The 16585-nt window shown below is 46.2% G+C and overlaps 1 long non-coding RNA gene across 1 annotated transcript in view; it reads left to right on the top strand.

Moving 5' to 3' along the window:
* LOC114802139 (uncharacterized) overlaps positions 1-16585 on the top strand; it is a 43753-nt gene that overhangs the window by 14457 nt on the left and 12711 nt on the right. Inside the window, exon 3 of the long non-coding RNA XR_003751690.1 lies at positions 12278-12379. This is a non-coding gene — a long non-coding RNA (uncharacterized LOC114802139). The remainder of the gene's footprint in view (positions 1-12277; positions 12380-16585) is intronic.

The following is a 16585-nucleotide window of genomic DNA, read 5'->3' on the forward strand; positions in this document are numbered from 1 at the left end:
GGCAGCGAGATGGCGAAGGACTGCGGAGGGCTTCCCGAGACCTGGCCCCCGGTGCGGTGGCGCGACCGGCGGCCCAGTGACATTTCGCGTGCGCGGCGGCGCCGCGCGGCCCTTCGGCCTTACATCGCACCGTGCCGCCACGCGCCGTGGAGGCGTCGGGTCAGGGTCAGCCCTATTACCCCGCCTCACACACCCTCACTCGCGCACACACTCCAAGCCAGCTCTAATAGCAGCCAGCGGTGCGGCTGTTAATAGCCTGAGCGCCGTATCCACCGTGGGTTGGGGGAGGGCGGTAATGGATGCTGTGACCAGTAATTAGGGTACGGGCCTGTGTTAAAATGTCGAGACTTTGGGAAAGCGATTTGTGGAATAATTAGTCTCCAGCAGTTTATTGATGGCACTTTCATACTTTTCCAATGTGTTCCTTTGGCCCCTCGGCCCACATTACCGACCCTCTGGGTCTCCTCAAACAGTCATCCCGTCTAATTAATTGAAATTAGGGCAGATCAAATGCATTTCAAGTTTCTCATATTAAAATTACCTGGGGGACTGAATTTCCAATTTAGAAACTTGGGATTTCTGTCTTGTTAAATGGTGCTAAACGATGGTCTTATTATGCGCACAGCAGTAATACAATAGATTAATGTTGGCTAATCTGAGAGCATTGTTCCTGTTGCCATGTTGATTCATTAGAATTCAAGGGTCACGTTCAGTCGTTGCTCTGGCACGTCTGACCCCAACCTTGTCGAGGTGTCAAAAGGTGACAGAGACATCTTGATCGCTTTTCTTTTTCCTCTCCTGTACATTCGCTGCTTTATAAATACTGCTGTGAGTTCCCAGCAGGAAAGCTGAGTGCCCCTTCTGCTCCGGTGACTGTTTCTATGGGCTTACTACTCTGCATGTCTGAGTGTGCATTATTGCGCCTGCTTCTACATGTGCTTACATGCATGTGTTGTGTGTTTTTGTGTGCAGTGTGTGTTTGCGCATTTGCATATGTGCATTTTGTTTTCATGCTTTAGGTCTTCATTAAAAAATACATGTCAGTAAAATGGGGAAACTATGGGTGTAGGTCTGGAACTAGAAAAGTCTAGTTGCATATTTATAATGCATATGTTACACATACAATACCTTTTAAAAACTGTGATAACTAGTGTATGTGTGATGTACTGTTTCCATCTTAGAATACAGTAGCCAGGTATGCATTTTCTGTCCCCTCCATCTGTCCATATGTCCACAGACTGTGGTTACTTATATTTCAGAACACACACACACACACACACACACACACACACACACAGAGAGATGGCCCCTGGCAGACGGCCTCATCCGGAAAGGTCTTTCAGATGGAAATTAACACTGTTTAATACTGAAATTAAACTTTTTTAAGCAGAGTGAAGTATAACTATAAATTACCAGAAGAAATATTTAAAAGTATTTAAATATAATTAATTATTGATTGTTTCTTTTTTTATAGTTATACTGCATAACAGGGAATTATTTCAAGTGTGTGTTTATATATATATTTTTTTTTTTCACTCCATCTCGCATCACTCCGCTCATACCCCTGCATTGTCTACGACCACCACTGTGTGCCAGATAAGCATTATTTATTCCCTCTGACATCTCTGACTGGGGGTCACCGTGGTGATCGGAACCGCATGCCCTCCAGGCTTTTTTCCCTCCTTCCCAAACCTCCCCAAAAAAAAGCTCTACGATTTGGCTTGGCCTCCTGTCATTTGTCCAGACCATTGTGTAGGTGAGTTGGAAGAACAGATTGGCACCAGTATCCAGGGGTTGGTGTTTATATCCAGGAATCCCAAGGTGTCCAGAGATGGACAGAGTGTCCTGTCAGGGTAATTCAGGTCGTCCGCCCAGCCTCGCTTCTAATGTAAAAAGTCAATCTTTTCCTCTTGTGTCCTGATTAGGATGCTTTATTGGCATTTACATCTATATTAACAGGGTCTGTTCGTGACCCTGCGTGTGTCTGGCTGGGAACAGCCTGGCAGATTGATTAACAAAGGGCCCGGCTTCACGCTTGTCACTGTGCGGCTGGGCACTGGGGCCCACTGGGGCCCTGCCCACCAAGGACCTGAGGGACCAGAGGCAATTGGCAGCTCTCTGGAGCCGGACCCTCCCCTCGGCCTGCCACGGCCCCCCACTACAGGGTCTGGATTAACCCCCGAGAGCCACAATAGGTGCACATGTCCCCTCAGCCAGGCCTGGCCCATTCAGACCTGTGTTACTTACACCCTAATAAGGATTAGGCTTAATGAACTGGAAGGAGTTAACAATAAATGAAGAAGTCCTTTAAGCGCACTCTAATTCCATTTTGTGTCGCCTTTTCTCTCTCCTCCTTTCTCTCGGCCTCTATTTGAACACAAGGTGTAATCCTCTTGAATATCAAAGGTGGTTAGAGAGTATGAATTTAGACGTCCCCGGCAGATTAACCAGACCCGCATGGATGTCGGTGAGAATGACGTGGCGCTCCGACACCATCTGCTCCACCGCAAGACTGCTCTTACCCCTCCGAAACACCCCGAAAACTACATGCATGTAAACACGGCATATATCCACACGAAGAGCTGCTTTACCTTTTAGCTTTTAATGTGGTGCACCAGTGGTAAACAAAGGAGTCTGCTTCAAACTGAAGCTATTTCACTTAAGGATACTAATGAAAATACGAATAATTAAAGCATATATTAGACAGGCATGTATGGCTGAGTGACAAATTTTTTCCAATGCCTCATTCCATGCAACCATTAAGTAAAAATTTAATAAAATATTTTATATGTATGCATTTGCGTGTTTTAGCATGTGCTAAAATATAACTATTAAAATTGAACTGTTACTGTATTTAGGGCTTAATGTCGTACATTTTTTAATCTTTATCATGGTAAAGATTTTCATCTGGTTTGTTCACAGAAGGTTAGAAAAGACATACTTCTAGGCTTAGCCATACAATGCTGGAATTTATGCTGTTTCAAATTGCTTTCCAGCCCCATATTTACAACAAATTTTCCTTAAAATAGTGTGTCCATTCACACCATTAATGTTTATGCTCCTCTAGTCTGATTTTTAACCCAGTCAGCCTTACCTAATAATTTGCCCTTTAGTGAGATAGACATGCTAATTCATCTTAAACATTATACGTGCATATTGATAAGAGAGAGTATGAGCCACAGTACGGAGACAGTGTGAAACTGGCAAAACGTGTGTGCTTGTTGAAAGGGGGCAGTGCCGTAATAAAGCTTTGAGATAAGTTAGTGGATGGGGGGAATGTTTATGGGGAGTTTGAGGAGACCCCCGATGGCTCAACTGAACCGTTAGTCACCCCTCCCCCTCCTCTGACAGGGACATCTGCCTGCAAACACACTTCAAAAGCCCTGCCCAGCCAGGGGTCAGACGACGGCGATTTGCGACGTGTCAAAAGTCATCATGGCAGCTGATGCCGGACCGCCCCCTCGATGTCCTGCAGTCAAGGTCCACCGGGTCCCCCCCCCCCAGTTTTAGTGTCATTTCGTAAATGCCTGTATTTCAAAAGCAATCACATGCGAGCTAACTCGAGGGTCGGGAAGGGTGTCACTGAAGGCCAAACTAAGTTCAGCAGCCTGTCTCGCACTTTCTGTGGTGCACACACACACACACACACACACAACACTGCCACCCCAGCCTGGGTCAGGATGAACACTCTATGAACTGCCCCAGGGCATTCTGTCATGCGCCTCTCCAATTGCAACGGGGCAAATGGAGCAGCCCGATGCTTTCTTCTCCGGAGTACTGGTCAGGAAATGGGCCCAGTAGGCCACAGCATCCCACAATGCATTGTGCCTGTCGTTGTCAGAGCTGCTGGAAATCTTCTAATCTCTGCACGGTACGCAATTTCTAATTCTGCTTCTGATACTGCACGCATTTGTTAATATTCATTTTGTTTTTCATGTTTATAGAGCATTCACTGAGGAAACACTACGGGTTAAGGGACGGGGGGCAAGTCCGCGGACGGAGGTGTGGCATGTGTGGAGGTGTGACAGCCCCAGCTGAGTCGGGGAGCTGTGAGAGGTCGCACCGGTGGTGCCGCGGAGAGGGCGTCATCAAGCAGACCCTGCCGGACCTGACACCTGACCTCCCTCCCGCCACTCGATAACAGCCCAGTGAAGGATACACAAAACCACCAAGCGCAATTTAAAAACATATATACAGCATAACACCTGAATCCAGCAGTGATCTTAGTGATTTGATTAGGCACTATAAAGCTGATCTCCAAACGTTTCTTGCCGTGCATCAGCAGAAAAAATGCACAACCCGCATCGCCTAGTCAAACATTTGCTCTGAGCATCATGACCTTTGGATTGATGGTGTACTGGAGATCATTAAAGAGTGTTTAACTTTATCCTTGTCTGGGTGTGGCATCTTCCAGGATGGTGAGGATCTGCTCATTTCACACAGCGCTGTATTGTCCCTGGATGAATGGATGACGAGCGTGAAAATTATGCAGATAACCTTATATGACCTCCAGTCACCAGGCCTCCACCCAAATGCACATCCACGAGGAATTTTGGATTTACGTCTTAGATGGAATAATTAAAAACTAAATGGATGGAATAATTAATAACTAAATGGAATTCATTGATACGAAAGTTTTGGGATGCATTTTCCACTTAAGTAGTTTATTCGTATTTTGTTGTGCTGCCATGTTGAGTGGTATTGGGAAGCACTTTGAGAAGTGAGATGTGAGGCTGGAGGAGGAAAGGAGTGCTGAGGTCTCGTTTGGTGCTCATCAGCAGCAAAACATCGATTACTGATTTGTCAATGTAGAGGATGCTCGCCGGATGGCTGTCGTTTCAATTCCAAATCAATCATTTGTCGAATGGGGCTGATAATATTGGCCTGACTGAGGCTTTGTAGAAATTCCAAGAAGAAGCGTCACTCAGTTGGACCCGATATCAGGATGGCGGAGCTCCTTGAAAGTTCACTTTTTGGTTTTAGGTGGCTGTGGCAGTGCTGACAGGAGATGAAAGTGCGGTAATTCCAAGGGCGGGACGGTGCGGAATCAATCCCGGCTGTCAGGACGCAGGTGCAGCGAGGGGGAGGGCGAGATGGCGCCGCGCATTTACATTTGTATGTATATGTAGATGCGCGTGGCACACGCCGACATGTAAAGACGGTGACATGGTAATCACAGGGCCGGGTGATGTCACCTGTCCAGCGGTGTGACGCTTGGGGACAAGGGGGAAACAAGCGGCCCCTCAGATAACAGGCCCGCTGCAGCCATCAGGCCCCTGACAACACACAATATTATGCAAATGGTTGTCTGCATGACTGCGGCACACACACCCGGGTGACTGCTGATCAGTATGACGTTCTGTTTCTGTCACGCACAGAGACACACACACACACACATACACACACACACACACTGGTCACTGGGCTTTTTCTGAATTGTTGTGTTTCTCGTTATTTTTTTTGTACACACATGCAGCATAGTCAATTTCTCTCAGTTTCTATCTCTGACTGTCACATCAATGTGGTGAATGTGTGTACACACACACACAATACACACACACACACACACATGCAGTCTCTGGCGAGTACTGATCAGCATGGTTGGATCATTCTGTCTTCCTCTGTCTGTGTTTCTCACACACACACACACTAGTGACAATCAGCATGGTCAATTTCTTTCTGTCTGTGTCTCTGTCACGTACATGTGCACACACACACACACACTCTCTCTCTTTCTCTCACTCGCTCGCTCCTTCTCTCTCTGGTGACTATTGATCAGGTCAGCCTTTCTCTCTATCTTTCTTTTTCTGGCACACACACATTCACACAGAGTGACTGACTGCTGCATTTTCACTCTCGACTACACGGCACACACCCCCTTCCCCTCAACCACACACACACACACACACACACACACACACACACACACACACACACACACACACACACACACACACACACACACACACACACAATCTCTGGTGACTACTGATCACCCCAGTCACACACTCTTGGTCTCTTGGTCCCTCCACACACCCAAAAATTGCAAAAGCTCCCCTTCTCCATCCAAATACATTTTCTGGTTCTGGTCTGATGTTTGCTATTCCCTCTTCCCTCGGATACAGACATCTGGGCTGAAGGTTTCAGTCTCTCTACATCGCTGTTCCTCTGGACCCCTCTTGCTCTGTCGACTGTTATTTCAGCATCTACTCTAAAAAACACACACATAGAGAGAGACCTGAGCATGAAGATCCATTTGTTCTAGAACCCTTGCAACGGGCTGCCCGTTACCACATCTTTGGTAATTCAGATGCCGCTTCAGTTAGCCGCTGGGTGTTTATTCATGTAGAGGTCGGTCGTCTGTGTCTTGGCCAGTGGACGTCCTCTTCCTCATTTCAGAACAGCTAAGCCTGAGCACCTGTTCCTCCCGGAGAACCCCCCCCCCGGCTCACTCACCTCTTACCCCCCCAAATTACAACACTGTCTCCCAGAGTTCACACTTCACCAGCACATTATTTAGATTTTTTATTTTTATGTACGTTATTCTGATAGAAATAGTTTAATCCTTGATACTCTGCACAGCATAATAAAAGTTTTCATGGAATCACACACAACCATGTATATACACGTACAGTTTGGTTGTGCTTTGAACAACAGCAAGGAACAGAGTTCACAGAATTTCAAATTCCCAATAAAATATCACAAGATTCTTAAAACTATTGGGCTATAACCAAATGGGCTATGTCTGCCAGTCAGATTTTATATAAATTGTACATAGTACAAAACTGTCTCAATTATTATAGACATGTTTTTACTTACTTCACTGGAGATGAAAAAAAGAATTAATAAAATATTGAATTAATTAAAAAATACCTTTTTTCAATGACTTTAAGGGGCATTTATAATTATTAATTTAGTTTAAAAAATGTTAGTATAATAATGAATAAAAAATATGACATGCAAACTTATTATCATTTTCTAAAATAGTTTTGGTTAATAACAATAATAACTCCGATTGTAGATAAAGAAAAATGCCTTTATGTGATTATAAAATGGCTCAAATTTCAGTAAAATTGTGTGTTTCCAGTTTGTGCTCAAAACTAGGCTAAATTGAACAAAAATGTTATGACTTCCTCTGTTAATATATGTATTTAGTGTTTGTGTGAGATGGGGAAAATTGATAGAGAAGACAGGATCAAGCAGAAAACAAGTTTAAAGGTTCGGTCTTAATTTTATGCTTCAAAAATGTCATGTTACAGGGCTGTGGTTACACAATGACAATGAATATGTTTCATATTCCTTATTCTAGGCCCCAACGAGCGATCGGAGATGATGCTGCCATCCTGTCGCCGTCCCTGTCCCGCAGTTGAGCTGTGCGCCGCCTGATTAAATCTTTCCCCAAAGCACGGCCGGGGAGTAAAATGTCTCCCGCTCTCTTCTATCAGCGCCCGTGCCCTTCCACATCCTCCCTGTCCAGCCTAAAGACCATTTAAGGCACACTTATTAAACATAATCTAGTAAAGTTATTAAAACAAGCCAGCTTACAGAGGATCCCTGCCACAATTCAATTACCTGTGTTGCTGGAGGGAGAGCCGCGGTGAGGAAATGACGAGTCGCCGGCTTTTATAGAGCCGGCGAGGGGCATCGTTAATGCGGCTTCAATTAACACAATGGGGACAGGGCAGTAATGAGCTCGGAGAGGATTTGACAAAGTAAAGTTGGGGTTTGGGGGGCCGTCCGCTGCAAGCGACGAGGGCGCAGCGAGGGCCAGACGAGCTACCGCTTTCCCGGGGAGCCCGCACTCCGACTCGCCGGTTAATAGCACAGCACCGCGGCTCCTTCGATTAGATCTCTGCCAGCACATTTCTCGTTTCTCCACCTTCGTCTTCCTATAGGCCCTCGGCCTCGACTCAATCTTGACGAAACGCGGCCTGTTAATTGGGAAACCTGTGATTCCTCGCCGATGGAGTATTACAATTTCTCATGAATATGTCTGGTGGAAGGAACAGGCAGGAAACCGGAGAGCCAGCAGCTCTCGGCTTGTCCTCTCGCTCGCCGCCGCCGGGTCGCCGGGTTATCGTTGTAATTGGATCACCCCCCTGTCGCACCGCCTCGCCGCTTGTTGATAGCCCCGTTTTAATTTCTCCTTTGTCTTTAATCTGCGGTAGCCGGCCGGGGCTCGGTAATCCCTCAGATAAGTGGCGGCCAGATTGGGTTTCCGAGGCACAGCAGCCCGTATCGCGGACGCTGGCCGCAGAGTTGAAAGGCGGCCGGGCTGTTTGTTTCACCCATAAAGGGTGAAGAGCAGGTCAGCGGCGGCGCCTGTCCGGGGTCACACCTCTGGAGGTCGGGACGCGGAGGGGTCAGGCTTTACTAAAGCCGAGGCGAAACATGGCACCGGGCCGGATACGCTCAGGAGTGGAGATAAAACATCTCAAAAGCAGGGACTGTCATTCTAGAGACCTTATGTGCTCATTGCAATAATAAAAAGAAATAAATACTTACTGATTGGTGCTACGGTTCAAATGAGCCGATAGCCTTTAAGTCGTTCTACAGGGTTTCATTTGTTTGGGGCCAGCTGGTAATAATTATAATTGATTGTTTAACATTTTTTTGTTCCAGTATAATTTTCAGCAGAAAAAGTACTGGTCAATGTAATAAAATAATTTAAAAAACATTTATTTCAATGTGCTAAATAGAAAAAGAAGTTTGGGTCTCTTCATTTATTCTGAACTAAAAGATTATAGGACCTGCTACTTCAAGGGATGAAAGTGACATTTCACCAACTTTACAGAGCGTCAAAAAGACACAAATATCCCAAATTAACATTAAATTAGCACTTAAAAATTTCAGGTATTATTTGGACAGCAGACAGAGTTCTTTCAACAGCTTTCATTGCATTTCGGCATCTCAAATTCACACATTTTTTTTTTCTGGTTGTCATTCCTAATCAGTTTCTGTTCCTTTACTGTTAAAATAACCTGTGGCTTTGGATATAATTTTTTGACTCTGACCACTATACTGAAAGCACATCTGAAAGAATCTATCAAATGACTGAATGATCTGTAACACTGTGATTACTGTATATGCAGGGGGAAAAAAAACTACATTTCTGGGTAATGTGCGGTGTGTGAAATAAAACGAGTAGATCTGCTGTCAAAACTGTCCTCTGTGTTGACAAAGGACGTCCTTTCACAGGAAGACGAAGTGTCCATTTCATCCCTTCGTGCACACAGTGTAATAAAGAAGGACAGGTGATTCCCTGTGCACCAATGATGGCGCGGGGCTCGCAGCAGCGACAAGCTTTCTGAAGGCCACAAGAACGACGCGGGCGGGGACGGGGCGGGCCACCCTGCCCTCGGCCACCTCTGATCGGCCTGGGGCTGTTGGAGCTGGTGATGTCATGAAATCCTCGCCGACCCTTCGTCCGTCAGATGTCGATGGTGTGGCGTGCAGATCGGGGCGTTGGAGAATGGGGCGAGGGGAAGAAAGAAAGGAACCCTGCGCTGGGAAAAGCGCCTAATTGAATTATGGGAGAATGAGATGAGCGATTTCACATGATCCACAAATGCCTTGAGTTCTGACACTTAATCTTGCCAGGATCCTGTGCTGTTTTAAGCCAAGACATTAAAACCGTCCTGCTTCCAGACTAATGCCGGCCCTCAGCTGCGCGTCTCCGCCGAGGAATCTCCCATGATCCTCTGCCCCGAGTCTAGCAGCGCCAAGAACAGATGCAATGGGAGGAGGTGGGCTGTCATGTTCTGACAGGATCATCCAGAGCTAGGAAGCAGTGTGCATGAAAGCTGTCACTCTTCCCTGCAGGTTTCTCTATCATTAAAGTTCATCTTCTGGCCATCGGAAATAATTAGGCAACAACCAAAAGGCCCGGGTGGGTCATTCCCACGCTACAAGCAAAAGATAACTAGCAGGCAGTCCTTTCATGTTTGCATTCATTTCTACAATTTCAGGAGCAAGACGTTTCGGTGACAGGAAAATATGGCGTTATCGTGATTGATATATCTGGTAAAAAATGAGCAGCGCAAAAATGGCAGACAAAGTACACGAATTTGGCATGTGGGTATGGGGTTTATGAAATTTATCGGGAATGCTGAGAATGCACGTTTTGATTTTGCCATGGACAGGGGAGGTCATGGGAGCGCTGCCTCACCTGTTCGAGGAGCAGGAGTAAGCTCCTCAAGAGTAGAAAAAATATGAGCGCTATGTGAGGAACTCCAGCCAAAGCCCACTGGGAGCCAAAGACATTTAATCCTCGTTTCACACAAAGGTGATGGGAATCCGAGAGGGGAATGGTGTGAAATATGGATTAGCCTGGTGTTCTGCAGGGGCAAAGGGCGTTATCTTTCCCATAGTCTTCCTCATTCTGTACACAGGCCAGTGAGTAGGTCGCCCATGGAAGTCTTAGGCTTACTTGAAATACATGACTTTTGTGTGTTTGTGTGTGTGTATTATTGTACAGTTCATAATGGGTTTGAAGCTTGATTGTTGCAGTTTGGGAATAATTTTCACTGAAATCTTTATATATTTGCTGTCTATTGTGGTGTGTCGATTGTATAGTGTGTGGTACTTACAACATTATAGGCATTGGTGTGTGGTGAGTGTGTGAGGGAGAAAGAGATAAAAAGTGTGTGGCATTTAATAGAACATTGGAGCCTTATTAGTGTTACTGAGTGGTACACTCATTTTTTTATGGACAGTAAAAATTTGTACATGCCTAGACATTTATGGGGCTTGCATTGTTTACAATATAGAACTAAACAATTAAGTAACAAATGTAATAATAATTAAGGTTGACGGTTTCCAACAATTCTGAAGATTTATGTAGACACCTTTTTATTATTAAGGAGCATCTCCTGAAGCGACTTTTAATGATAAGAATAAAGTGAAAGTGCAGTGACTGTCATGGTGAAACGCTGCAGCACAGCACATGGTGACACAACGAAATGTGTCCTCTGCTTTTAACCATCACCCGTGGTGAGCACTGGGCAGCCATGACAGGTGCTCTAGGGGAGCCGTGTGGGATCAAGGGGACCTCAGTGGCACCTTGGTGTTTTGTCTATATCCTCTATATTGTCGTTGTTGTCGAGTTCGTTTATTCCGTATTCCACGTGTGGCTCAGCAGCAGACGCCCGTTACGAGACGCTGAGCTGCAGTGTGAGGGGTGTGAGGGTCTCCCGCAGCTCCGGCCTGTTTGCCAGCCAGTCTCCTCCATGGGCCCTGAGCCCCTCTGTTTGTTTTAATCAGCTCTCTGTTTGCCAAAGAGCTTTTTTTTCATGAGACAGGAGTTTTTTTAGAACACTAGCTATAAATTTCCTTTTTTTTAAGCTTTTTTATCGGAATCAGGTTCTGAAACCCCTCAGACCGCACACTTGCCCTCTTCGCCACCGTCTTGTTTGTCCACCATTTTAAAATGTCTCTAGGTCAGGCCAAATGCCGCCTCACCATGCCTCTCATCCACCAGACAGGGCAGACAAGAACGCACCAAAAATGTCACTGCACCAGACATTAGGGCGCTCCCCCATAGACCAGCTCAGCCCTCGGCCGCTGCCCCTTTTGTTAACTCCGCCAAGTTTATTTATCTGTCAGCTGTTTCTCCTGATCTTTTCCACAAACAACTGGGCCCGGGGCCGCCAGCCGTGATCCGTCCCAGCGTCTCCTCCATCTGTTGGAAGCTGTGTTAGATAGAATTCAATCCATATTCTGGCCCCGGTAAGCTTTTAGACACATTTTAGCACACAAAAGCTCGTGCTTCCTCCCTTTGTAGCCCCAGCTTCTATTTAAGAAGGTAAGAGAGGAGGGGAAAAAAAAATCAATAAAGTGTTCTGGCCCTCAATCTTCCAGTGCTGGAGAGAAGGTATGTTTTTTTTTTTTTGGGGGGGTGGGGGGGCGATTTTGTCATTCATAAGCTTTGCTGACAAATCCTTGACATCATTTGCGGATTGTATCGATAACTTCTTCCTTTGCTGCAGAGGACAAATAGGAATCATTTATCTGTCTGTGCCGGGGGAGACTCTGGAGGAGACAAAGAAGACACCTGTGCTTTTCACATGGCACGAAGGAGACATGATCCAGGTGGCCTCAGCTTCTTACGCTGTGTTTTTTTTTTTTTTTTTTTGTGTATTTAACCCTTTCCGTCTTCCCGCTCTGAAGTGACATTGCTGGAAAATAAAGTAATAAAATCAAGGATGGCACAAATGTGAAGGTTTCTGTGCCGTCGGTGACTCTGAAGCACCCTTGCCGTCTGTTTTTGATCCTGCAGATGCCAGGGGATCCGGAGAGACTTGGGACCGAGCGCAGAACTGGTGATGGAGGACCCTCCTCTGATTGCATTAATATGGAAATGCGCCTGTCTGGTTTGCAGGTAATGTTTTGACACCAACAGCAAACCATGTGCAATGTAAGATATGCCTCCACACAACTCTTTATTCATGACTCCAGAGGGTTTTAGAGACGCTGGCGGAGAGTGGAGAGAAGGAATGTTCTTTTATTTCTTGTTCCTGTTAAGGGAATGCGGGAGCGCTTTTTCCCGCTCGGGGATTTTCCCGCTTTCTTTTAGGACATTAACAAATCACATTAATCATTTTTGAACTGTCATAATCTGACATCCTAGTGTATCAATCCATGGACACTTCATAGTCACTGAAGTCCAAGCAAGCCGTACCGTTCAGTTGTGTTGCATGATGGGAAGCATGGCCGTACAAACGTTGATACACAGACAGTAATGTGTTAGTGTTTTATTACCCACATTAATAGAGCAGCTTGAACAGGTGATTGATTTTAATTAAAAGACTGATAAAATAAGGGCATGCACTCGAGCTGGACACACGCTTCCGCATTTAGGGAGGGTGTTAGACAGCGTTAATTGTAACGAGTGTCTGAGTTCGGAGTTTATTTTTAATGCTCTGTTTGGGTGCTGGGGCTCGGGGCGGACGGATATAATCTGCTTTATCCAGGCTGGATGCTTGAAAAGGTCACGGCTGTCTGGACTAAGTGGCCTGGATCCGGACGGCCAGCCATTCGCTCACCTTTCCCCTGCCATTTTCTCCTTCATCTCCTTCTCTCGCAGCTTCTGTGTGACCTCAGTGTCCATTCAAAATCTTAACAACCATACAGGTTTCTGCAGTAAAGTAAAAGTGAAGTGATTGTCATTGTGAAACACTGCAGCACAGCACACGGTGACAACAAAATGTGTCCTCTGCTTTTAACCCATCACCCTTGGTGAGCAGTTGGCAGCCATGACAGGCTCAGTGGCACCTCAGTGGCACCTTGTCGGATCGGGATTCGAACCCGCAACCTTCTGATTACAGGGCCGCTTCCTTAACCACTAGGCCACTACTGCCCCCTGAGAAAAGCCAAGTCCCGGTCAGCGGTGCCGCTCCAAACCGCAATTAACAAATGTATTAACAAATCCCACCCAGAAGAACAAATCTGCCACTTAATTGATGTCTTTAGCAGGGAAAATGGTGCTGACACAACATCTACTGAGGATTTGTTGGTTGTTTCTAATGTTATAATGCAAAGATTTTGCAACTCCAGCATGTTCCCGTGTAAGGTGTTTTTCAGAGAGAAACATGACCTGCTCCGTGTGGCCTGTTGCTTACGAGCACCCAAAAGAAAAGCCCCTGTCCTTTCATAACGAAGGTGACAACGAGGGGCCACTTGTGAAGTCAAACCCAGAGATGGAAACGAGCAAAGAGGCAAGGAGATGGAAGGAGGCCGTCATAGAAGGAGAGGGAGAGGTGAGGAAAGTTGTGAGCGGCAAGGACAGACGCAAGGTCAGGGGTGCCCTCTTGAAAAAGGGGAGGAAGTGCATCAGGGATACAAGCCTATTTCTCCACACCATTGTTGTGCCTATCCTCTTGTGCATCCAACTTCATTTCCACTTCAATTTTTATCAACCTTCTGCTCGCCTCTCAAGGAGATAGGATACAAGCTCTGACACGAATTAGCCCTCAGATTGACTGATACTGCTGCGCCCAGGGGACGGTGGGTAAAAAAGCCTTGCTGCCTTTTCTTGTGCCCCCCCCCATCCTTAGACCCGCTCTCCCGGTCCACCCTTTTTCTTCCCCCCCTCTCTCCTCCACCTCCTCTGCCTCATCTTGTTTTTTTCCCCCGGTGCCTACTTGTCCGTCACCTGTCTGGGCGACATCACCCTCCCCTTCAGGCTTGACAGACAGGCGCCGCCGGTTCTGACGGAGTAATTTGCTCCGAATTTACAAAAATGCGCGGCATCAAAGATGGCAGCTGGGGTCGGGTGGAAGTGATTGCATTAAGAACGGAGTTGAGAGTTCTATTTCCATGGATCACCATGGCTGACAGACAACAGCCAAGGATCTTTCCACCCAACTTTTTTGAGGCTTGTCTTCAGTTATTTCTCGGGTCCCTCTCTGACCACGGATGCAAGGTGCCGCTGGGCATGTGAGGAACTCTTCTCACGGTTCTTATGGTACATTTGAGGAGGGCGCTGTAGGTCGAGTTGGCACTGCTGTTTCTTCTCCGACCAAAGGGACTTTCTGCCGGCTGCTGATACCGACCAAGAACCAAGGTCATATCACTGAGCACATATAGTCCAGGTGGAGACTAATCTCCAAGCCTGCAGCATTATCTGCATTTCATCTAGATGTTTCTCCAACAGACTCACTCCCTCATGCTTCCCTACTTTCAAGATGCCACAGTGAGGAGTGGGAGTTGCAGGTTATCTCTTGGAAATGGAAGGATTTCGAGATCCCTTTGGGCAGAAAGCGAGAAGAGGGACGATCCATCCTGGAAGCTTGAGGAGAGGGATCTGTGTCTGGTATTGATGGAAAAGTAGGGGCTCATCTTTTGCTGTCGTGCGACGGGCGATCCCTCACCGATATTATTGACCCGGGCTGGAGAGCTCATCCATTACTGGCTGACTACGAGCAGATGAACCCAGCTTTATTGCTGAGCAGGAGTGTTCTTTTCGTGTAACTCAGCCGCTCGGGTCAATTCTCGGCCCTTTGCATATTTTACAAGCAGTGCTACATCTTGCTCAGCACCATTATGTAATAAAGATTTCCCTCCTCTGTTTTTTTCGCTGGGGCGGGGCTGGGAAACTTCCGATTTCTCTCGCCTCCTCGAATGTGATTAAACATACTCCCGTCATCTCTGCTTTATTTAATGGCAGGTGCTCACGGTGTTTTGCAGGCTTATCAGGTAACGGAAGCCAGCTTGTATTTATTCCCAGAGTGCCCGGCTGCAGAGGCGGGCCATCTGTAAATGGCTGTGGCGCTAGTTCTGCAGAAAGTAGAAATTGTCCCCTTGACTTTAGATCCTGCCCTGCGTGACCTGCGAACACTGGCCAGGATATGTAGGTGTATTTCCCCAGGGACGCCACCAGAATCTCCCCTGAACACACGGCTCATTCCCTGCCTCTCTTACCTTACGTTTACCCACATTTTCAGGATTTTTACACCCCCTTCCCAAGGAGGTAGCCACTTACACTGAAACAGAATGTTTACTAGTGTTATTTTTCCAATTCTGTACTTATAGATCTTATAGAATCTATCTAATCTTAAGTATTTTATGATGTACATTTTGCAATAATGCAATACCAAATTGACTATGTTTTTTTTTCAAGAATTTTAAGATCATTTTATTACCTATGGTGACAACAGAAAAACACACATTTCCCAAATGTTTTTATTCATCATTTTTCGTAATAATAATGCAAATAGACACATTTCTAACATATCACACAACAAAATTCACAGTCAAAATCAAAACAGAAAAGTTTCCACTGAATTTGACTCTTCACATTATTGTCAGTGTTCAGTCCAGTTTTCAGCCTAAAAAAAAAAATAAATAAAAAATTTAAAGTCTGTGCAAATGGCAGTTTTTTAATTACTACAGTACATTTCCTGTGCTCCAAAACATCTGCGGGTGGACCACCTTGATTTTCATTTGTAAGTACGCCTCAAGTTTCATGGAAGTTGGGTTGGCCTCAGTGTTCGGCCTTCACCAGGAGAATGTTTTCCTCCTCCTTCCCCATTGCCGTCATGCTCCTCACAGCCAAAGAATGACTCGTGCCTAACGATAAAATAATGAATGTCATTTTGAGGCGGGAGCGGCGGCGGCGGCGGCGAGGGTGGGGTGCTGGGGGTAGGAGTGCATTACGGCGCAGCAGAATGTGCCCTGTGCCAGCGAGTAAATTTGAGTGAAGCCGTGCGACGTGACATCATTTACTCAGAAATCCCTAATTTGTCAGCATTAATATTTCAGGCCCAGCATTGCCTGTCACAGAGTGCCAGAGATGACTGATCAATCGGCCGCAGCTAATTTATTGAATATTTATGTGCAATGTCATGTGCGGGGTGCGGGTGGAATTTATTTCACTCTCACTCGGCTCTCTGGTTGAGAACTTTTCTAACTAATCTGACTTTTTTTAAAAAGGAATATGGGGGGATGCATAATGATAATGGCTTGTTGAGGCTTGGTTCGCAAGAGGGAGAGCCGCTCCCATGACGAACAAACGACCCCATGGCTTGCCATAGTGTCACCGAAACAAAGAATTACAGCAACGCGGGGTCAGGGTGAGGGTGATTCA

Source organism: Denticeps clupeoides, chromosome 13 (assembly GCF_900700375.1).
Source record: "Denticeps clupeoides chromosome 13, fDenClu1.1, whole genome shotgun sequence".
NCBI classification, from domain to species: domain Eukaryota; kingdom Metazoa; phylum Chordata; class Actinopteri; order Clupeiformes; family Denticipitidae; genus Denticeps; species Denticeps clupeoides.